The sequence below is a fragment of the Heterocephalus glaber genome, unplaced genomic scaffold (genome assembly GCF_053883595.1).
Source record: "Heterocephalus glaber isolate CG9 unplaced genomic scaffold, H.glaber_assembly_v1.0 deba00001509, whole genome shotgun sequence".
Classification (NCBI taxonomy): domain Eukaryota; kingdom Metazoa; phylum Chordata; class Mammalia; order Rodentia; family Bathyergidae; genus Heterocephalus; species Heterocephalus glaber.
This window is the reverse complement of record NW_028258325.1, coordinates 9235840-9260201: the sequence shown is the minus strand read 5'-3', so window position 1 is coordinate 9260201 and position 24362 is coordinate 9235840. Positions and strand designations below refer to the sequence as shown.

At 37.9% G+C, this 24362-nt stretch overlaps 1 protein-coding gene and 1 non-coding gene across 2 annotated transcripts in view; one reads left to right on the top strand and one right to left on the bottom strand.

Annotated features, from left to right (window-relative positions):
- The window catches only part of LOC110349690 (uncharacterized), a 339954-nt gene that overhangs the window by 6951 nt on the left and 308641 nt on the right, over window positions 1–24362 (bottom strand). The window lies entirely within an intron of this gene.
- LOC147825060 (small nucleolar RNA SNORD10) lies at window positions 7633–7774 on the top strand. Its single transcript, XR_015441422.1, has one exon. It is a non-coding gene; the product is annotated as a small nucleolar RNA SNORD10 (small nucleolar RNA).

Here is a 24362-nt window from a genome sequence, read left to right as displayed (position 1 = left end):
ATCTAAAATATAGACACATGAACAAACACACAAATAAAAATATACACATTCCACACACAGATATACCAAAAAAATGAGTCCACCAAAAATATATACATCAGGAAAAGATAACTTTTATAAAAATGTTAATACTACATTTATTGAGACATCATGAGATTAATACAAGTTACTTTTGGTCTCTATAATTACAAGAGGTGCTCAAAGCGGTGGCCATCACCCTCCAGACTTTTATTAGTACAGTGTATTGCTGAAGTATGCACATTTTTTGGCAGACTCTGTATACTCATATGTACACATGTGCATATACATACATGTGGTTATAATTTTGAGACAAAATATGTGCTCCTGTTTCTTTTACACATGACTTTTTAAAAGGATATTTTCTTTTTTAAATTTTTATTCTTTAATTGTACATGTTTGTAGTACAAAATGATTGCACTCCTTCTGGGGATTTGGACATGAGCATGTAGATGAAAGCAATGCTGAGATTCCCCCTCACCCCAGACAGAATGGCTGCTATCACGAAATCAGCCAATAACAAACACTGGTGGGGCCGTGGGGAGAAAGGAACCCTTTTCCACTGTTGGTGGAAGCATAGACTGGTGCAACCACTGTGGAAATCAGTGTGGAGATTCCTCAAAAATCTAAAAGTAGAGGTTCCATTTGACCCAGCTATTCCTATTTTTGGTATCTTCCCAAAAGCATGAAGAGCCATATCACAGCAAAATATGTGCACCCGTGTTCATAGCAGCAAAGTTTGTAATAGATGAAGCTTGGAAACAGCCCAAGTGCCCATCAACTTGAGACGGGATAAAGAAGATGTGTTTTGGGGGATTTTTTTTAATATAAAATGAAGTACTACTCGGCCATAAATAATGAGAAACTAGAGATATTTATAGCTAAATGGATGCACATTGAGGCCATACTCTAAAGAGAAATTAATTCTTTTTTCATCCTGTGTGCCTCCCTTCCCATCTTCTCTCCTCTTTCGTTCTCTTGGTCCTCCCTATTGCAAAGGACCTATCACCCTATCTTTTTTTGTTTTATATCACTCTTTATTTATAGTTTAGATTTCTCATATAAAAGAAATGATGCAATATTTAAGCTTGTGTGTCTGATTTATTTCACAAATTATAGTCTCAGAATGCATTCATTTTTCTAGAAATGACTCAAATTTATCTTTCTTTATGGCAGAGTAGTACTCCATTGTGTATAAATACCACACTTTCTTTACCCAATCATCTGTTGATAGACATATAGGCAACTTTCAAGATTCAGCTACTATGAATTGTGCTGCTATAAACACGAGTATGCATATATCACAATAATACAATCTCTTTAACACTTTGAGGAAGATATCTAGAAGAGGAACAGCTAGGTCAAATGGAAATAAATTCTGTGACCTACATTTTTTCACTGGAATTCCACAACAATTAGTTTGAGCCAGGTGTCATTGCAATCTTTTTACAAATATGCAAATTAAGAATGAAGAAATGCTCTCCACTGGTCATGGGGGTAGAGTATCTATCCTTCAAGCATTTGACTGAATCTCAGCTGGTAATTTGGAGTGAATTGGAACCCTTAACCCCTACCACCTGTTTTAACCACATTGCTTTGAGTGGAACATGATGAGCCCACACGGAGACAAAGAGAGAGAAAACTGCAAGTTTTGCAGCTCTGTTGCGGTCTTGCTTCCCTGAAGAGAATGTGGTGCATCGCTCCCAGACACCTGGAAAGAGCCAGGGTCAGTCTCAAGGTAGAGGGAAAAGAACTGTGGGTGAGCCCTCTTCAGAGGTTTCTGCAGAAAGGGAAGAGACAGGCAGGCAACCAGGCCAAGGACAGAAAGTAGGAATAATTTCAGCCAGCTCTGGGACCCAGAGGTTGTCCTTGGTTGTCCTCAGAGCATCCTCAGGCAAGTAGAGTAGGTATGCAATGAAGGAAAAGCAAGCACACGTGAATATGTGTTACACAGACTGATACGAAGGGCGTCCTTTTAACAATTTCCTTAAGATAATTTCTCGTTTGAAAAAATAATCAAAATGCTACCATATGGGGCAACAATATACCTAATATTCTATCTCCAAAAATACCCAGGATCAAATATCAGCTGCTCTTCATACTTGGTGTGTGAACTGGAACATAATATTTAACTTCATCATGTTAGTGTTTCCATATACATGACACTAGAACATAGTCACATGTAGTAAGTGTTGCATACATGCTAGCTTTAAAATAAAAGCAAAAAAAATCCAGATTCTAAATAAATTTACATAAAGCTCCATTTGGTTCTTCAACTAATATGTAAGATTTTGTTACCTTAACCTAGTCCATTAATCGTACTTAAATTAATAAATTATAAATAAATACTGAAAGATTCAAATATCAATTTTATTAGAATGAAGTGGATCTATACAAGACATAATATTTTTTAAATCTCGGAATTTCTTAAAATAATTGAAAAACTTACAAAACCTAATCCATGTTTGTTTTTAACCATCTTTGTGTTATTGACAAAGCTATTGAAAATTAGTGGAGGTTTATTATACATTCAAGATATAACAACATAATTCACAATGGCAAAACTATGGAATCAGCTCAGATGTTCATCAACAGAAGAACAGATTTTACAAATATGTTATATATGCACAATAGGGTTTTATTCAGCCACAAAGAGTAATGAATTCAAGTCATTTGTAGAAATATTAGTGGATCTTGAGACCATAATGTTAAGAGAATTAAGTGAGACAAGACAAAGTATGTTAAATACTGCATGGTTTCTCTTATATAAAGAATCAAAAATATAAACACATGAAAGAGTGAAATAATGGAGGGATGGTAGGAAATACAGGCATATTTTTTTGGAGATGAGGAAGGGAACCAGAGGAAAGAGGAAGGGATGGGTAAGGAGAGGAGAAAGAAGGTTTAAAATTTCATTAATACATGCATGTATTATTACATTCACTTTGATCGACTGATATATATATAAAACACATGTAATTATTATATATAGTTAACATACACCAATCAAAGACCATATCTTTAATATATTTTAAGCTGCATTTTATCATTATTAATGTGAAAATAAATCACAAAAACTGATAGACTAGTGTAGAACTTTGGGAATTGTATGGCCTTACATCATCATTTTAGAAAAGAAATGTTAAGGTGACAAAGGAGCCCCATCTATAAATACCTTTGAAGATTCTTATCCCTAAGGATTGCTGGACAGGAGGAAAACCCAGACTCCATTAGCTTTAGTTGGATGTTGGGCATTCCAGAAGGCCACATGCCAGGCATGCATTCAGAACAGAATGAGAAGCAGTCCATCCATCCAATTGTTTCCGGGTAGAGAACCGGAAGAGGGCACTGGGAGAGGCAATGGCAGCTGTGTAGGTTGCAGCATTTGCAGCATTCCCGCTTTGCTCTTCATGATGAAAATAGGCATACAAAGATACTCACCTCCCAAGAATGCCAACAGTGAGCTCACCTGACCAACCAGTGACGACCACACATTGCGAGTATTTAATCTGTCTTTAAAGAGTTGTCATTACATGCTTAATGTCTTTTATCTTCTCTTGTCCTTCCAGACACCCAGTCATTTTCAAAGTCACAATGGGTATTTCTATCACTAACCCCAAGCATTTTACCTACTCCTCTAAGTGAACAGAAACAGCAACTGGGGAAGCATTCTTCACTTGACACCCACCAAACTCGTACTGAGTGTTTACCATGCTCTGTACATCGTGGGATGTTGCCTTAGATCCTTCTTCTCAGTCATTCATCATTTTATAAATATTCTGTATTGCCATGTGTTAATATCCTTGTGTTTGATGTGAATTATTTTTGGAGGGGAAACAAAAGTTACAGACATGGAAAGAAACATTGTATATCATGAAAATCTTCATTGAGAAAAAAGTCCTTTGACTGACAGTAGTGATAATATCTCTTTTCCTGTCAAATTCCAAGGACTGGGTAGGGAGAGACTCCATTAACCCCTGGCCAAGCTGTGTACAGATAAGTGCCTTCATTGTATGGAAGTACGTATAAAATAAATGATGCGGGAAGAAGGAGGTTCATCATCTACTTTAAAATGCTACTTTCTATTTTAGGCTGAACATGTACAATTTCTGTTTAGCAATTTCAGCTAATTGTTGGATTAACATTTTGGGGAACAGATTGCAAACTTCAAAATGGAAAAGATCATTTTAAAGGAGGGAAGCCAGGCAGCTGTCAGGGAGTCAGAATTAACATACATTTGCATAACAGATGTACAGTAAGGTATCTATGACAGACAATCACTGAATATTAATGCTATAGACCACGGCATCATTTGCGTAAATGGTATCTGCTGGGTATTGAGGTTGGTGTGCTCTTCGCAGAAGACAAAGGGCCAGAGAATGGGACAGATGCACAACATACACCGATGCAACTTAATTTATGAGTCCTCATGAAAGACCTTGTGGTGTGATTTCAGATTTTATTACAAATAATTTGGAGATAAAGGAACTAAGTAATTATCTTTTCCCCTACACTTAGTCTCTCTCAAAGGAAGAAGGTTCCTTTGTGGACTGCTATTGTGATGTCTCAGGAGAGTGACATTCTTTACATAAAGTGTGTGTGGGGGAGGAAGAGAAAGAAAGAGTCCCTAAAGTCAACATTGTGCCTTAAATTGATTTGGCTATTAGCATGTTGTCAGACAGCTGTCACAGAGTAACTCAGCCCTCTACATATGCAAGAGGATGAAGCAGCAGGTGAGTTCACGATAGGGTTCAAAATGGTATTTTTAAAAAATGAATTAGTGCTGGAGTATAAAACTCATTTTGTCATGTCAGTGTCATGAACATATGTTGAGCTTGTTGTATGTGCAACTCACAGGTTTCCTTTCTTTGGTATCTTAATTCTCTGCTGTCTTCCAGCCAGTCTCCACTAGACACCCTCCCCTGTTATTATACTCCATGAAATCACCTGTCTTCCTATTCTTCCATTGCATAACTGGTACTTGATTGTCTAATTCAGGGTCATGCATCTGATCAATGTATATTTGAGCACATAATATGTATGAGACCTTGTACTACACACTGACTCCAGAAAGTATAGCTTCTAGAGAGTGTAAAGAACCTCGTTTAATGGGGATGATGGTCAGTCATCAAATGCTTTACTGAGTAGTTACTGTGCACTGGGCATTGTCAAGGTGTAGAACAATGGCAATGGATGAAATTGAAAATGATGGCCTGTCAGGCCCTTTTTTCCTAGTGGGAGGGGACAATAAATGGGTAACTAAAAAAGATACACAAAAATAAGGCAATGTGAGAGCATGGCAGAGGGTGGGTGTGATTAGGTGTGGGAAGATTGACTTTATTTTCAATTATAAAAGACTCCTCTGCAAAAGCAACAACTGACCTGATGCCTGAATTTTGAGAGGAAAGCAGCCATAAGCAATATCATTCAAATATAAGAAATTGCAAACGTAACTTTCCTGACTGTGAGTGCATAGGCATATACATAATTTGATCAGGAGGAGATAAGTCATAAGAATTGCTTGGTTTATAGATCATGTGGATGAGAACAAAGGGGAGAGAATTTGATTTAATTACTGCCTTGAAGTGATGGCAAGGGAGTTAACAAAAAGAAGAAAATCCCACTGCAATGTGTGTGTGTGTGTGACTATAGTTTGAAAATATGGTGAAAAACTGAGTATTCAAAAAAGAGAAAATAGCATATGCAGAAAGCTTAGAGAGATGCTAGAAAGCAAGATGATTTCTGAGAATTGCATTTTGTGCACATGTGGCTAGATCATAAATTGAGCAGGGGAAGTGTTAGAATATAAATGCAAAGGGGGTGGCTAGAGTTCAATTGAGAAGAATTTGTGGGCTGAAGTATGGAGGTTTGGATGCACAGGAATGACCAGATTTCTTTGTTAGATCTCTCTTATAAGGTGATGATCCTGTACAGGGACAATACAACAGGTCACAAATGCATCCCCCAATTTAGAGGAACCTTTTCACTTGTTGGAATGAACTGTCTCTTTAGTAATGAGTCAATTACTTTGACTCACTGCAGTGAATTAGCAATGGTTTTCCACCATCCTAAAATTCACCAGGGAGTTCATAGAGGAGGTCCACACTAATCCATGTATTTCTCTCATTTCCTTCCAGTGTGATTTGTCTATAAATAGTTCAGAAAACTTATCCCTGCCAGTGTCTACTCCAGGCAAGGATTATCACTGATATTTCCAACATTGCCTCCCCAGTAAGAGCTGAAAGGCCAAAGGCAGAGTGGAAGATTTGCATCCTATGTAATGTCATAAATTAGCACCAAAGAGTAACCACCCATTCCTCTGTCACTTAGGGACTCTTGAGCGTTGATTAAAGCTTCTTTCTCTATATTTCTTAATAACTAACTACTCATACGCATTATGAGCATTCTCTGTTCCAAGCTCTGTCCCATGTTCTAAACATGGAAGGTTGTGTTTCAGCCTACCAACACCCCCATGGTATATTTTCCCTTGTGAGGTGTAAGAATCAGAATTCAGAAGAGGCAAGCCAGTTAATTGGGTTTGATGACCACTAAATGAGTGCTAAACTTGGCATGCAGAAAGGTTGATCGGAGAGACCCTGTGTATAACCACTATGCTTTACTGCCTTTTCAGAAACTTCTGAGATGAGTCGATGAGGTTTGAGCCAGACGAAAGTACCTCCCACAGTTGGTGTTATTTCTTTGTGTCCTCAGGTCCCTACTAAAGCCCCTTCCTTGATATACAAATAATTCCTGTTTCCATCATCCAGTTTTCATGGTATACTCAATATCATAGTCAGTTTAGACTGATAGAACAAAAAATACTGTACACTGAGTGGCTTAAACAACCAACATTGATTCCCCACAGCTGGACAGGCTGAGAAGTCCAAGATCAAGTCACCAGGAAATGCTGTATCACCTCTTTCTTGGCTGATAAACAGCCACCTCACTATGTCTTCCTTGGCTGAGAAACAGATCATCTCTCATTTCTTCTTCAAGGACACCGATCCCATTCACAAAATGTCCTTAGTTACTTCATAATCATCTCCCAAAAGTCTCACTTTCAAATACCATCAAGATTGGGGTGAGGCTTCAAAGTATAAATTTGAAAGTTTCCCAAACCATCAGTCTATAGTTCCAAACATTTTTAAATGATAGTTGTTTTTTGTTTTTTTGTACCAGGGATAGAACTCTGGAGAAAGGATAGTATTTTTAATCTCAAAAGAGAAAAATATTTTGTATATACTAGTCAGCTGCATCTTGCTTAACAGTCATTTCTTTTAAAGAAGCTGCAGATGACCAGAAGGCAAACCATACAAAAGGTTTAGCTTTGCTTTTCTGACACCCATCCACCTAAACTGACTTTGCATTTGTTGTACGTGGTCTGTTTGATGAGTTCTTCTGTTATCCCTGCCCAGGTGCACTGTGGGGCACTCAGACGCTGATGGCAGAGCTCAGGAAGACCCTTGTCTAATGGGACAGCATGGTGTGCTGGAACAACCTGAACTCTGCCCCAGATTTCCACCTCTTTGATAACATGGAAAGGGTGACGAGCTGGGAGAACAGTACAGCAAGAGTTAAGAATCAGGACGGTATTGCTCTTCTGACCTCTTCGCAGCTCTGGGACAGGGCCCATGCATGTCATCTGAGCCTGGCTTTTCTCTGCCAGCCCTGGCAGTGTTCTAATCTCTTATTCTCCTTTGGTCTAAATTTATTATTTCCTATGTCAACCAATATTATCAGTAGTAACATTAACAGTGAAGGGCAGACTTTTGAGTCTCTTTCCTGACATCCAGTCAATAGCTGCTTTTTATTATTAATTCCTCTTTTCTACTCAACACTTGAATTTTCCATGTAAAATCAGTTGAATCATCCAATGACTAAGTTGCCAGATGCTAGTCTGATGGAGAAAGTTTCCACGTGGCAATGCAATAAAGTGTCCCCTGAGAAACTGATAGGTATCACTACAACATGGTATATCCACTGTCACCTCACTGCAGAGCACTGGAATGAGTTCCGTTAGTGTTTTACTTCAGGGAATGGATGCCTGACTTCATCAGATAGATGTCAGTGGAATCAAGGAAAAGATGCAGACTAACGTGCTTCCTCCACAGTAAGGAGCTGTCCTCAGTGGGACCTGTGATATTCCAAGTCGTGTCTGTGTGCTAAGAATGATCTTCTCTTAGAAGAGACAGGAATTGAAGAAATCAGCATTAACCTGCAATAGAGCCAAGTAAAGATGTTTGGATGTCTAGAGCTTAGAGCATGAATGGGAAAAAGGCAGGCAATGAAACTGTCTTGGAAGAGAGAGAGGAGATTTCTTACCCTGTAAGAGTGATTAGTAAGACTGAATTATACAACAGGGTCAACTCAGTATCACTGAGGATGGCAAGCTCAACTTTAAAAATTTCTCTAAAAACCATGTGGAGAATGAATTAAGTGAGAGGAACAAGAAAGAAGGAAACAAATAAAAGTTGGTAGGTAATCACAGTGGTCCAGCTATGCATGTTACATGATAGCACATGTAACAAAAGTTGCAATGATAAGTATAGAAATGAGAGTTTTAGTATACTTAATGGAAGTGATCAGAAAAATTTGATTATTGATTGAATATAGATATAGCAAAGGCCAAGATAATCACAGGTTCCAAACTTGAGAAACTGGATAGAAAGTGAGATCATCCTCTGATGAAATATTCAGAAGATGATGAGTTTAAATTCAGACATTTGAACTTTGCGATAAGATGTCCATGAATCCTTTAATTTATGAAGCTGGAACTGAGTAGGGATTGGATTGGATTTAGGTATGGAAAATATGTTGATACAAGGATCAGAAAGTAAATGAAGTCATAAGAATAGGATATACGGAGCAAAATGATTGGCAGGGGGACCATGCAGGATTGAGTCTCAGGCAACAACAATATCTGCCTGTCAGGTTGAACCCAGACTTATCCTCATCCTGACATTAGGTACATCTAGTGAAGTAGGAACACACAGAGGATCCAGAGAAGGAAAATCCAGGAAGCAGAAATAAAAGAAAAGCTGGGGCCAAGGATTTAGCTCAGTGGTTTTGCCACCTGCCTCAGAAGCACAAGGTCCCGAGTCTGATCCCTGGTACCAAAAAAAAAAAAAAAAAGAAAGAAAAAGAAATAAGAGAAAAACATGGGGAGTCATAGAACCATAAAAAGGAAAGCATTTCCTAGAATAAATGTATACTCTTCTAAGAATTCATTGGGATTAAGAGTGCAGTGGTGTTTGGTGACCTTGGTGATCAAAGTCCAATAAATAGTAGCATAAAAATCTAAATTGCACTGGGCTAAAGAATGAGTGTGAAGATACAGAGATAAGCCTCAGACACAGTATGAAAAGAGGGGAGAGGAGGAAGGGTCCTGGCTGGATTGTGTGTCTCTGTGTGTATGTTTCAAATGTAGAGGGACTTGAGTGGGTTCCAAGTCTGGTGGAATATGTCTATAGAGGAGAAAATTATGAATATAGAGGGAAGATGATGTCAAAGCAATGCAGTAAAGTCCTTGCAAAAGGAAGGATATTATCTTTATAAATAAAAAGATAAGGCATCATTTTAACAAGAGGAAAGACAGGAGAGCGGATTGTAAATTTTTAAACAAATACTTGGCTTTAAGAGCTTCTAATTTTTCTTTAATGTAAAGGGAAAAAAACATCTGATGGAGTAAGATGAGAAAGTTCTAATGTTTGAGAAAGGTCACAAATGTTTGAAGTAGTGGTCAGGAACAGGAAAACGTCACAGGAACCTGGAAGCACCAGGAACATTGCCATTTCTGACTCTAGTCTGTTTTGCATCCCTCATTGTCTTCAGAGCCAGGATGAAAACCACACTCTCAGATTGAGAGGGTGAAGGGCTATTTGCATTTGTCAAGCAGAATGCCCTTGTTCTCTTTTGATCAGTTGTGCAATGATTCTTACAGCCTTCACCTTTTTATTTGCTCATGCTTTCACTCTCTATTCAGATAAGCCCAACTCTACTTCCTGCTATGCATAATCATACAGGAGAACCAGAACTATGTTCTGACACCATAGCCATGTTTCCACACTGACAATCATCAGAAGTTTCCTGAACTGGCTTCCCAGCAGATCTCTTCCCCATTCATCTCCTGGTTTCTGTGGCTGCATGTCCTCCCGGTACCCACCATAAACACAATTCTGCCTTATTCATGATTGATCAACAGTGACTTTGAGGTGCCGAGGGGCCTCAGTTTCCACAGCTTGATCAGCTCAGCCACACAGAATCAGATTGGGATTAATACAGAGTATGGGAGTGCTTTGTAATAGCAACTCAAGTGAGAGGTTGCAAGCCATCAGACGCTGGTAGAATTTGGAAGGAAGTTAGAAGATGACTCAGGAAAAATACAGAAGCAATTCCTGGGATAAAAAGAAGGGAGTGGAACTAAGCCGTTTCACAAATCTCTTCTTCAGTTTGATGATTAGAGTTCCAGGAAAGCTATTTCAAATCAATGCAAAAACCTGTACATAAGGGAAATGAGATATTCATGAACTTGAAGATTCTCCAAACAACATGATAAAGAGAAAACAGTATGGCCAAGGAATGGGGTAAAACTGAGTTCCTATCCTAGATCCATTATCGTCTAGTTAAGTAACTCTAACATGTAACCAAATATCCCTGATACCACTTTCTATTTTATAAAAGGAAGACAGTATGTATTGATGATTATCCTAATGATGAGTTTGCCAAAATGGTAGCCACTAATGGCCTTTAGCTCCTAAAATTTAAATCAGTTCAGATCAAGTAACATTAAAAATCAATTTCCTAAGTTCGGGTTCCTGCCCACCACACGGTGAGGTCCCAGGAGTGGCTTGGAGCCCCACCTTAATCCAGTGTTCCGCTTAGCCGCGCAGGCACTTGGAAGGCCCAAATCCATCCCCCCTACCCTGGCCTTCCAGCTCTTCTGCTACCTGGTCCCTCACTACAGAGGCACAGGGGATTATACTTCACATAGTTAAATGTGATAGATTAATAACTACCACAAATTGTCATTTTCTAAGCTGCACTTGATGCTATGGTATTGCTGATTGTAACATTTGGCCTAGCATGTTGTGATTGATCTAATCAGTTTTCCTTCCTGGTATAAGGGAAATAAAATAGCCTCAGAGTCATTAGAGCCTCAAAACCTAAAAAAACCCTTCCTACAAGCCATATCTGGAAGACACCTCTGAAAATCAATCATTCAACAAGGGTTTTAAACACAAGCAACAAAGATACCTGCATTAAGCAATTTTGAAATATCAACCCAGGAATTAAACCAAGGACAGTACCATAAACAAAAATGAGAAGACATTTAAGCAAGGCACAGACGCAGGCTTCCATGGCACAAAAAAGAAATTCTGGGGGAAATGAGGTGGAAAGGTCAGATAAGCAACCACCTGGACATCCTGAACTGATAGCACAGGAAGTAACAAAGCAGATACATGAGGCTCTAGAAAAATTCAAAGCAGAAATAATCTCCCAGATAAATACAGAGATGGTGATCAGAGTGAAAGACATGATTAGAGGCTCTAGAGCAGAAACAGACAAGAAAATAGATGAGCTCAGAAACATGCTGGAAGCCATGAATTCCCAGTATAATAAAGAAATGGAAACCATCATTGCCCAACATAAGAAAGAAATGGAATCCATAATACAGATTCAAACAGATATTCAGGAGATTAGAAACTCCATTGAAAGCATGCAGAGCAGACTAAGAGAATCTGAAGACAGATTATCAGATATAGAAGACAGGATCACAGTTAAGGACCATGAAAACAGAGATTTCTTAAAGACAGTAAGGGACTGTGAGAAATCAATCCAACAGCTGCTAGATGATGCAAAGAAGAATAACATAAGACTGATAGGAGTCCACAAAAAAATAGGAGAAAACATAATTGACATAAAAAAACTGTTCACAGAAGTAATAGTGGAAAACTTCCCAGACAGAGGTGGAGAATTGGACACACAGATAAGTGAGGTATATAGAACTCCACCCAGCCACCATCAAAAACAATCTACACCTAGACATATAATAGTCAAGATCCCAGAAACCCAAGAGAAGAAGAAAATTCTACAGGCAGTTAGAGAAAAGAAACAAATCACCTACAAAGAAAAGCCCATCAGAATCACGGCATATTTCTTAACACAAACCCTCAAATCAAGGAGAGCCTGGAGTGAAGTATTTCAAGCCCTAAAAGAAAATAACTTCCAACCTAGACTGGTGATTCTGACAAAATTATCTTTGAAAATTAATGGGGAAATTAGATACTGTCAGAACAAAAAAACCTGAGAAATTTCATGAATACCAAACCAGCACTCCAAACAATTTCATGCAATATCCTAGAAAAAGACAATGAAGGTCACAACTCCATGAGGGCCAACAGAGAGAAGACACCATGCAAGGTAAGGCACTAAAAGGAAATGGGGAAAAATAAGAAAAGAGCCAACAGCAATAAAACATTATGGCAAGAATGAGTCAATATCTCTCAATTATAACTGTCAATGTTAACGGCCTCAATTCACCAATCAAAAGAAACAGACTGATAGAATGGATTAAGAAGCAAAACCCAGCAATATGCTGTATGCAAGAAACACACCTAACTCAAAAGGAAATTCATAGACTGAAAGTAAAAGGATGGAAAACAGTTCTCCATGCTACAGGATCCCTGAAAAAAGCAGGGGTAGCAATCTGATTTGCAGACAAAGTAGATTTCAAACCAAAACTAATTAAGAGAGACGAAGATGGTCATTAACATCCTTGTGAAGGGGACAATCCAAGAGGAAGAGATGACAATCCTAAATATTTATGCAACAAATACGAATGCCCCCAACTATACAAAACAAATATTAGTGGACATGAAAAACCAAATAAACAATAACACAATTGTAGTGGGGGACCTCAACACCCCTCTATCACAAATAGATCATCTAGGAAAAAAATTAATAAGGAAATTCTAGAACTGAACCAAGCTATTGAACAAATGGACTAAATAGATGTTTATAGAGTGTACCACCCCACAAAATCAGAATACGCATTCTTTTCAGCTGCACATGGGTCATTCTCCAAAATAGACCACATGCTAGCTCTTAGGGCAAATCTAAATATATGTAAAAGAATTCAAGTTTTCCCCTGTATAATATCAGACCTTAGTGCAAGAAAATTGGAGATCAATAACATATCAAACTGCAAAACACCCAAAAACACATGGAAATTGAATAACACTCTCCTGAACAACCTATGGGTCACACAGGAAATTAAAGAAGAAATTAGACAATTTCTACAAGTAAATGATAATACCAGTACAATGTACAGGAATCTATGGGACACAATGAAAGCAGTTCTGCGCTGGAAATTCATAGCAGTGAATGCCCTTATTAGGACAACAAAAAGAACTCAGTTAAACAACCTAATGCAGAACCTCAAGCTCCTAGAAAAAGAAGAGCATAACAAAACCAAAGCTCATACAAGAAAGGAAATTATAAAGACCCGAGCAGAAATCAGTGCAATGGAGACTAAGAAAACAATACAAAAAATCAAGGCATCGAAGAGCTGGATTTTTGAAATAATAAATAAAATTGATAAATCTTTAGCCAACCTTATCAAAAAAGGAAAGAAAAGGCATAAATCCATGCAATTAAGAATGAAAAAGGTGAAACCACAACAGATCCAGCAGAAATTCAGAGGATTATCGATACCTACCTTGAGAACCTGTACTCTAATAAAATGGAAAACACAGAAGAAATGGGCAGATTCCTAGATACATATTCATTGCCAAAGTTAAATGAAGAAGATATAGAAATTCTAAACACCCCACTTACAATGAGTGAAATTGAAAATGTAATAAAAAATTTACCAACAATGAAAAGCCCAGGTCCTGATGGGTTCACTGCTGAATTCTACAAGATGTTTAAAGAAGAACTATCACCATTACTCTTTAAACTCATCAAGAAAATTGAAAGGGAAGCAAGGCTTCCAAATTCTTTCCTGGAAGCAAGTGTTTTTTGATTCCAAAACCTGGGAAAGACCCAACCCAAAAAGAGAATTACAGACCAATCTCTCTAATGAACATAGACACAAAAATCCTCAACAAGATACTGGCAAACAATACAGAGGGTCATCAAGAAGATCATATGCCCTGACCAAGTAGGATTTATTCCAGGGATGCAAGAATGGTTCAACATTCATAAATCAATAAATGTAATACACTATATTAACAGAGTCAAGGACAAAAACCATATGAACATCTCAATAGATGCAGAAAAGGCATTTAACAAAATCCAGCACCCATTCATGATAAAACGCTACAGAAAATTGGAATAGAAGGTCTTTATCTCATCCTGATTAAGGCTACCTATGAAAAACCAACAGCCAACATTGTACTAAATGGTCAAAAACTGAAAACTTTCATGCTAAAATCAGGAACAAGACAAGGATGCCCACTATCACCACTCCCATTCAATATAGTTCTGGAAACATTAGCCATAGCAATTAGACAAGAGAAAGAAATAAAAGGAATAAAGATAGGAAAGGAAGAAGTGAAACTGTCAGTATTTGCTGATGATATGATACTTTACATAGAGGACCCAAAAACCTCAGTCAAAAGCCTTCTAGACCTAATTGACAGATTCAGTAGAGTAGCTGGATATAAGGTCAACACTCAAAAACCAATAGCCTTCTTATACACAAATAGCAGACCCATTGAGAGAGAAATTTGGAAAATAATTCCTTTTACAATAGCATCTAAAAAAATGAAATATCTAGGAATCAATCTAACAAAGGGAGCAAAAGACCTCTACACTGAAAACTACAGCACTCTGAAGAAGGAGATCAAAGAGGATATAAGAAAATGGAAAGATATCCCTTGTTCCTGGGTAGGAAGAATCAATATAGTGAAAATGGCCATACTTCCAAAACTACTATATAGATTTAATGCAATACCGATTGAAATTCCAGTAATATACTTCACAGAACTAGAGAAAACAATCCAAAAATTCATTTGGAAGCAGAAGAAACCTAGAATAGCAAAAGCAATTCTGGGCAACAGAGACACAGCAAGGGGTATCACAATCTCCAACTTGAAACTATACTACTGTGATAAAAACAGCATGGTACTGGCCAAGAAACAGACCCGAGGATCAGTAGAATAGATTAGAAGATGCAGAAACAACTCCAGACATACTCAGCCACCTCATCTTTGACAAAGGAGCCAATCACCCTCATTGGAGAGAAGACAGCCTGTTCAATAAATGGTGTTGGAAAAACTGGATTTCAACCTGCCAAAGATTAAAACTAGACCCATAGCTATCACCGTGCACTAAACTAAGATCAAAGTAGATTAAAGAGCTAAATATCAAGACAGAAACAGTAAACTTGCTGGAAGATAAGTTGGGTAGAACTCTCAATGACATTGGCATAGGAAAAGACTATGAACAAAACTTCAGTAGCATGGGAGCTAATGAAAAGAATCAACAACTGGGATCTCATCTTATTAAAAAGCTTCTGCACTGCAAGAGAAACTACCAACAGAGCTAAGAGACAACCTACAATATGGGAAGAAATTTTTAGCAGCTGTACCTCAGGCAAAGACATACTATCTAGAATATATAAAGAACTGAAAAAAAATCAGACCCCCCAAATTCAAAGACCCAATTCAAAACTGGGCATCCAAAATGAACAGACATTTCTCAGACAAGTAAAAACAGCAAATAAATATATGAAAAAATGTTCAATATCACTGGTCATTCGAGAGATGCAGATGAAAACAACACTGAGATTCCACCTCACCCCACAAAGAATGGCTGCTATCAAGAAATCAACCAATAACAAATGCTGGCAGGGGTGTGGAGAGAGAGGAACCCTTCTCCATTGTTGGTGGGAGTGCAGACTGGTGCAACCACTGTGGAAATCCCTATGGAGATACCTCAAAGAACTAGGGCTAGAGGTCCCATTTGACCCAGCTATTCCCCTACTAGGTATCCTCCCCAAATAATTAAAAGAATCAGGGCCAGGGATTTAGCTCAGTGGTTTCCCCTATGCTGCACAAGCACAAGGACCCGAGTTCAATCCCCAGTACCAAAACAAGAAAAGAATCATACCACAGTGATATATGTGCACCCATGCTTATAGTGGCACAGTTTGTAATAGCTAAGCTTTGGAAACAGCCCAAGTTCCCATCAACTAGAAACTGGATAAAGAAGATGTGTTTTTTTTTTTTATAAATGGTGTACTACTCAGCCATAAAGAACAAGAAACAAGAGTCATTTATAGCTAAATGGATGCATATTGAGGCCATACTCTTAAGTGAAATAAATAGGACACACGTGTAAATACCAAATAGTTTCTCTAGTGTGAGAAACTGATAGTGTAAATAAGGACAAAAATTATTAAAATGAATAATTAATCATTTGAAATAGGAAAAGGTCCCAAAGGGTCAGGGGTGGTAGGAGGGGAAGGGGAAAAGAAAGAAGGGAAAGGGAAAATTATGAGAAAGAAAAAAAAGGAAACAAAGTCTATGTAAATAGGGAAGAGTGGAGGGGTTGAAGGGCACACAGGTAATGGGGGAAAAAATAAGAACTAAGATACATCATGTTCAGGTACAAACACCCAATGATAAATGTAAATGTATTGTATTCCTAAAATGTACCAATTAATATATAAATTTAAAAAATCAATTTCCCAGTTGGGCTAGCCCCATTGGAAGTGTTCACAAGCCAAATGTGGTTAATGCCTATCATGTGGGACAGGACAGGTATAAAATATCCATTATCACAGAAAATTCTGTTTAGCAGTACTGCCTTAAGAGTTTGAAGTAATCAGGAAAAAACAGAAAGCTCCCTGCCCATGTTAGGTAATCACATATGACAGCTAATTTTTTTCTTCATTACAACCAATTCTTAAGCCTATGTGCCATATTCTGTACCAGGTTTAATATATTTAATGTAATTTTCATTCCCACTGGAATTAGGAATAGCAACACTCTTATTCTATAGGAGAGGAAATAAAGATTTTCAGAGGTTAAGTAGTTACTTGAGCTTCCAAAGGTTACACATCTACTTATAGGAATGTCTTCAAAATTACAGCAGAAAATGTGTCAGAAATTAGTTTCAAACACCCATTAGTCTGCTCACAACCCTGGGCTGTTATATGTCTGGCAGTGTTTTTGTATACCCTGAAACTAACAGAAAAACTCCAGCTGTGGATAAATGAAAAGGAGAAAATTTTGAAGGTTTTGTACAGAAAAGAAAAGAACACAGTAGGAGAAATACTTATATGTAAAAGAAAATAAAGGCTAAAGAAGATGGCCTCTAAATTCTATAATCTTGGATGGTAAGATTCTGAAAGGTCTCATATTATCTGTTCTATTCTGTTGGAGATAATTGGAAGGAAGAGTTATGTATTGCAAGAAATGGAGGTATTTTCTCTTTTTGTCTTTGCCAATCAATAAACTGCCTCTTTGAGGAGGACACCTATGTTCCGAAGGGCATGTGGAGAGTAGCAATTTGATCTTGAAAGCACAGAAATAGGCTGGGAAATGGGCCCGCATATTTGAGTGTAGGATCTTATCAATAGGCCGAACTGCGCTCTTAAGAAATTCTGTCTTTGTCCAAAATCGGTGCTACAGACTTTTTTCCATTGTTGCCAAAAGAAAGAAACCAGAACATTCAAATAGTAAGCACATTCACATCTTGTTAACACATGCCTGATATCAAAACACAAAAACAAAACAAGGCAAAAATGAAACAAAAATATCTAGATGAATATAAAGAAAATACAATATTTTCATAGCTGCTATGTTGGTTAGGAAAGAGAAACTAGATTATGTAGCATCAGCAAAGTTTAGTGTTTCGAGCTAGGAAAAACAAATTTCCTACTCAAATAATAGCTAAATTATGTAAAACTGGGTAATTTTACTTTTCTTGGTGACTCTCTTCCATATGGTGACTAAGGGGTCCAACATCTAGAACTTTTATTTTTCAAAGGCTAGAAAATAATTTTAAGACACTTTAAAAATTAGTCCCTTTGTTTTTAGATAGCTATTCATATTTGCATTTTCCCAAAGTCTTTTCAATTACCACCTTTCTCACCCTTATCAAATAGACCTGATTCCTATTTCATTAAGCCTGTCAACACTGCCAGACACATTTCCCAACATCCTTTGCAGTCAATTCTCCTTCCTCATAGAAATCCCCTTCTTCGTGCAGTCAAATCCTTTACATGAAACACTGACTCCTTCATTTCCTACAGGTATTAAATGTCAATTATTGCCTTCTATTCCTATATCTTTACATTTCTGTACTTCTATCTCTTTGATCTGTATTTGTTCATATCTCTTTCATCTGAAAAAGCTCTTCCTTAGCTCTCAAATTGTACTCTGCTTACATATACAGTTCAGCTTCTGTAGTATCCTGCATTGCACAGTCTTGGACAAATAATCTGTAATCACTTCCAGTTTATTTTTAAAGAGTTTTCTTCATAACACATTAAAAATGTAAATATATATATAAAATATATATAAATATATGTATAAATATAAAGGGAGAGAGAGAGAGAATGTGGTTATTTACACTTTAATTTCTATAAAAGCATGACTCTATTTTATTCACTCTGTGCCACAATGCTCTATGGGCCACAGTCTGCTCATAGTAGTTATTTATAAACATTTAATGATTCAACAGAAAAACACTATAATTGATGCAAATTGAGATTATCAATGACATTTTTATGATGAACTCTAATGGCTGTATTTCTGTCTTCACTTTTCTGGATTGGTCTGCTACATTTCCCATCATCAGATAAAACATTTTCTTTAGATATTATAACTCAATGATGCCCCAGTTCTATGAAAATTCATTGTCCTTTTTCTCTTTCCTCAATCTTCTTAATATCCTACTTCATCTTCCACTATGCATTCCTCAAGTAGAGAAACATCCAGGATTTTTTTTCCTGGAGCTGTTGATCTCAGGATTCAAATTGCTAAAAGTGATATTTACTTTAAAGATTTCTTCTGCCATCTATACATTAACGTCCACTAAACGTATATTAGTCATAGACCCTTGAGTTACAATTCTTTTTGCAAACTACCTGCTTGTTATCATCCTTGTTTCAGTGTCTTAAGCTAAATTGGATCAAATCTGAATTTACTATTTCCCAAAATTATTTATCATTTCTTATTTTATATCTCAAATTCATTGTGCATGTGGCTATCAACCTGAAAAACAAAGACCAATAACCTCATTTTCTTACTATCTTCATCCTATCAATCACTTATCTGCTCTGCCAAGTGTATTCCCAAGTATTTCTTGGATCCATTTTCCCTTCTCCATCTAACCAGTTTCCTCACACATATTCTTGACCCTGGATTATGAAAAGTCTTCTTATCAAGGTCCTTGTCTTCAAATTCCATCCGGCCAAATACACTCTCTTTGCTGCAGCCAAACTGACCTTTTCAGAAACAATAGTCTGACCATTTGACACTGACTTAAACCTTTCAAAGACCCCCCACTTCCTAAAAAACAAGATAATGTACAGGCATTTCAAGATGATTAGGCAATCTCACAAATTGATTCCTTTGGGGTGATATCTCTTGTCATTTTTATCTCTTACTTTATGATTATCATTATCAGTTTTCTCCACACATATGTTTTTTCTTGCATTGATGATTTTGATTAAGGAAACCTTAACTAACTCCTGCACCTTTTTGAAGCCTTATTTCAGGCCTCTCATCTTCTCAAAAGTCTCAATGCTTCTGTCCAAGCTAGATTACACTCCTCTGTGCTCATATGATGCCCTATGACCTTAAGTGGCATTAACAGCATTAAATTAATGTCTGAGGTGTTAAAGTATATGGAGTATGGAAAAGCATACTGGACCTGCTGTGTAAATAAGAAATAATTTTTTGTGGTGTTACTTTTTTTAGCCCAGCATACCTTAGCAAATCCTGAATGAGCTGTGGTTAGCACATCACAAATAAAAAACCCAGCCCACCCTTTTGCTCACACAGACAAAGCACAATGCTTTTATCCTCTCCAGTTCTAGTAGCCACAGGAGCTATTTTACCAGGACATGTTCAAAGAGAGCTAATTCGACTCTAGAAGGAAATGAAGAAAATTATGGGAAACTGCTTTCCCTAAGTATAGCAAACATTTGTAGAATAAATGAGTTTGCAGTTTATAATCTGTTTTCCACTCTAGCAAAGCCAGTGCTGTTCCATCTGAGCTGAGAAACTGCTGGAGCTTGAATTATCCATGCAGCCCTGCCTGCTTGTCATGCAGAGCGGCCCACGGAGAACAGGCTTTGCCCATTGAAATGCAAGGAGGTCAAATTGGAAACCCAGCAAACGCCACTGGACTTTGGCGGCTGGAACATCATGCGGTTGTCTGGGCCAGGAGCTACTGGGGTGCAACTTGGGGACTAATGTCAGGGAAATGGGCCTTAGGGTGCACATTCTGAGCTTATGGAAAGCCACGGAATGGCGAGGCTCTGCCTCTCACTGTGGCCAAGGGACAGGAGACAGCAGGATGCTGGAGCTCAGTTTGTACAACACCTCTTCCAGATGAAAAGAGGGCTGAACATTTCTTGAGGAAAAGTGGTAAATACACCACATCACATCCAGTGTGTATGCCTTTAACAGATGGAGGGGTCTGTAGCTGGCTTCAGTCCACTGTGATACTTTTGATTATTACCCTATTTTTCTTCACTGTTGCATATTAGCTGCACTGGGGGCTTTTAGAATCTTACCTCCTGTGTTTATGGGATTCTTCACTATATGGTGCCAGTGAAAGGCAGAGTCTGTCTCCATCTCAGAAGTGAGAAGAGCAGTTATGCACTTTCCTAGCCTTGCATTCATCTTGAGATTGAGCACATGGCCTAGCCTCAGCTAACCAAATGTGCACACCAGTCACCCAATGGGGGAAAAGGGGCCAAAATAGGCAGGGGCCACAGAGATGCATTCTGGGGTCAGTGGTAGTGGTGGCAGTAAAGTCTGTCTACTAAGACAGCCACATCCAAGGTGAATGCAGGAAGGATGTATGCTGGCGCAGGAGCCTTCATGGGTAACAATACCAGTGCCTGCCAAACTCATGCTCCTAGCGGCCTGGATGTCCCTTCTCCGTGTCATTTTCTATCCTTGATTCCTGAACCTTCCCAGCAATTCTGCAATTCCATCTCAGCCTTTTAATAAAGTCTTTACTCTCTATATCAGTCAAAGAAAGTTTCTGTATTGCTATCAAATTCTTGACTGATAAACTTCCTTATGTGCATGGCAAGATATGGACTATTACTAAAACAATTATTGTAAAAACTGTTTTTAATAAAATTTGTTGATAAATAGATGAAGAGAAATGACCTTAGCATTCAAAACCGTTATACCCTGTAACATGTGCAGATTATACATTCTCTCAGTTCAATTTGTCATCTTAGACAATTGTTCTCAAGCAGCAACAATTTTGTCCCCTAGGAGACATATCATTAAGCTGGAAGTACATTTGATTGTCATAACTGGGGGTCAGGGCTACTGTCAAAGCCTGTGATGGTGCTAAGCATCCCGGAGTACACAGAAAAAGCTCCACTGCAGTGAGTCATCTGCCCTTTATTAGTCAGGTTTTCCATTGCTGGGGCAAAATATCTGACATGCTACAATTTAAAAGAGGGGAGGGTTATAATTCCTAGGTTTCCGTCCACAGTGAAAGGGTCTGGTGGAGGAAAACTGCTGACCTCATGGTAGCTAGGAAGCAGAGCATGGGGGATCCAGAGAAGAGCAGGGACCAGAGATAGTCCCCAAGGCCTCACCCACCTGACCCACTCTCTTCAACTAGGCCCCACCTAGACCATTCAACTGTGAAACCATCAATGTGTTAATCCATTGATGAGGTTAGTGCTTTTAGTCCAGTCACCTCCCGGACGTCTCTTAATCTAGTCAAGTTGACCGTCACAATTGACCAGCACCAACCTCTAAAGGTCAACCATGCCAAGGTAGAAGAACCTTGACTGTAGATGAGATGGGATAGAACTTAGAACTAATTGATCCCGTGACTTCCTCATATAAGTGAAGGTTCTTCAAAGAGAAGCGACATTCAAATTACTTCTCATATTTTATGTTAAAGTTTTTTCTCTATCAAACAAATAAGTATTGTCATCTCTATATCAGATATCTTACAAAGACAGAGAGTTTAAAAAAACAAAGTACTGTCTTTCTGGACTCTTCACACAATTAAAGAAGAGACACAACAAAGAAATAAATTAACTAATTCAGCCACAGACACAAACTGGCATAAAGATAATAAAAGATTAAACTGTAGGAGTTTGCCAGAGAAAAATCAACTGGGACCCAGGTGATTTTCTGAGAAAATGTTATTTAAACCAAACTTGGATGAAGAGCACTCTAAGCAAAGAAAACTGTGAATGAAGGATTCACATAGGAGTTTTTTGACTGAAAAGTGTAAAGGAAACCAGTATTATTTTGGAACAGTAAGTGAGGGAAGAGTGCCAGCAGAAGAGATGGGGTCTACAGGAAGAGCCATAGCGTGTTTCTGGACTCTGTAAGCTACTGAATCTTCATCCTTTGCAGTCTCTTCTTTCCCCATCCTGTTGGCATCAGGCCATCCTAACACAGAGTTGCTTTAAAAATCAGTCCGGACTGATTAGCTATTTTGTTATGATTAGATGTCCAAGTAGACATTTTTATGTCTGGTTAATGAAAATGGAGAACCAATTAGTGGTGTTTTAGCATTATTTATTTAATAAACAAAAATTTTGACATGTATGTTAATAAGAGAGGCATCCAACCACTGCATTTTTGCAAGATGAAATGGACACTCACAGTATACACAACTTATTTGAGGTCATGCAACTTAAAAAACTAAGTTTGAGATCTGGATCTTTACATGCTGACTTCTGTGGTCTTTCCATAAAACCACCAGTTTAGATGAAATTAAATGCAGTCCATTTGTGAGTTAAGATAATTAAAGAAGAGAATCTGCTTCTCTTCCTTTGACCAATTCCCCTTAACTTCTTAAATCATTCAAATGTTTCCATTTTGCCCCATTGCTCAGCACAGATCAAAATTTACTTCAAGAAATTGCCTTTCTCTTGACCATTATGAATAGCAGTTGCCATCCACATTAGAGACCCAGCTTCATCTTTTCTATATATTTGATCCAAGTTACTGCCTGGAGGGCTTTTGGTAAATGAATCATTAATTTCCATTCCATCATCCATGCTTGGAAGTCTATGCTAGTGTTGAAACTGCTCTTTCTTTACCTGACAAAAAAGGCATTGTTTCTACCTTGATGCCTCTGAACTGACTTTAAAACTTCTATGAATTATTATCACACTATCATGTATTTTGTCTATACCTGCTGAACACAAGGTAAGTAAAAATTCCAAGGAAGCCTGTGTGGTCAGAGATTCATGGTGGGAAATCTCTGGTTCCCCATTTGCTCCTGGAGACAAGCAGGTCCTTGAGTGGTATCTCCTCTGATATTCCAAATTATGGGTCTATTTCCTGTGCTATGTTGGATGAACTCTGGAATTAGGTTAGGAAGACCTGAAACTAAGCCCAGCTGTCTTGAGTACTATTTGTGAGCCCTTAAAACACCTTTCGATGTTCTAAACTTTATTTCCTCATTTAAAATAAAAAGATAATCATATTTAAAATGATTCTAATATTACTCATTTCTAAGTACATTCCTGAGATTTCCTTATGTAGTTAATAGAAATAGATACAAGATATGCATTAGTGTCTTGATTCAAAAGGTAAAGAAGAATATGACTTTTGGGTGACTTGCCCAAGATCACAAAACTGGAAAGTAACAAATTAACGTTCTAAAATTTCATCATTTTACCTGCATGAATTCTATGAACTTGTAGTGCAGCTATTTGATTCTCTTTTCCTCTGAAAAATGAACAGAAACTGAACTCCAGAGAGATGAGAATGCCACAGCTATTTTACAGCCTCAACCAGGGCACACCCTCAACCTCATTCTCCATCCCAGGCATTTTCATGAGAATCATGCTACCTCAAAAGAGGAATCTATTTTAGTTTAATGTAGTTTATTTTTTAAATGCACTTGCTTCTTAAACTATTGGAGATTAAGTAAGCATCATGGGATATTTGCACAAAACGAACTGTGTATAGAAACAGGCCTGGAATTCTGCAGCACTCTCTTGGATTGAGACCTTCCCTCGGGTTGCGATGTGAATATGGGGCTGTGTCATCCTCCTCTCCTTGGTCTCATTTCCTTCACATTCAATCAACCACCAAGCCAGCTACTTGGCATGGGAGCCTGGAAGTATCCCTAGCTGACTCTGAGTCCATCCACTCTGTCCC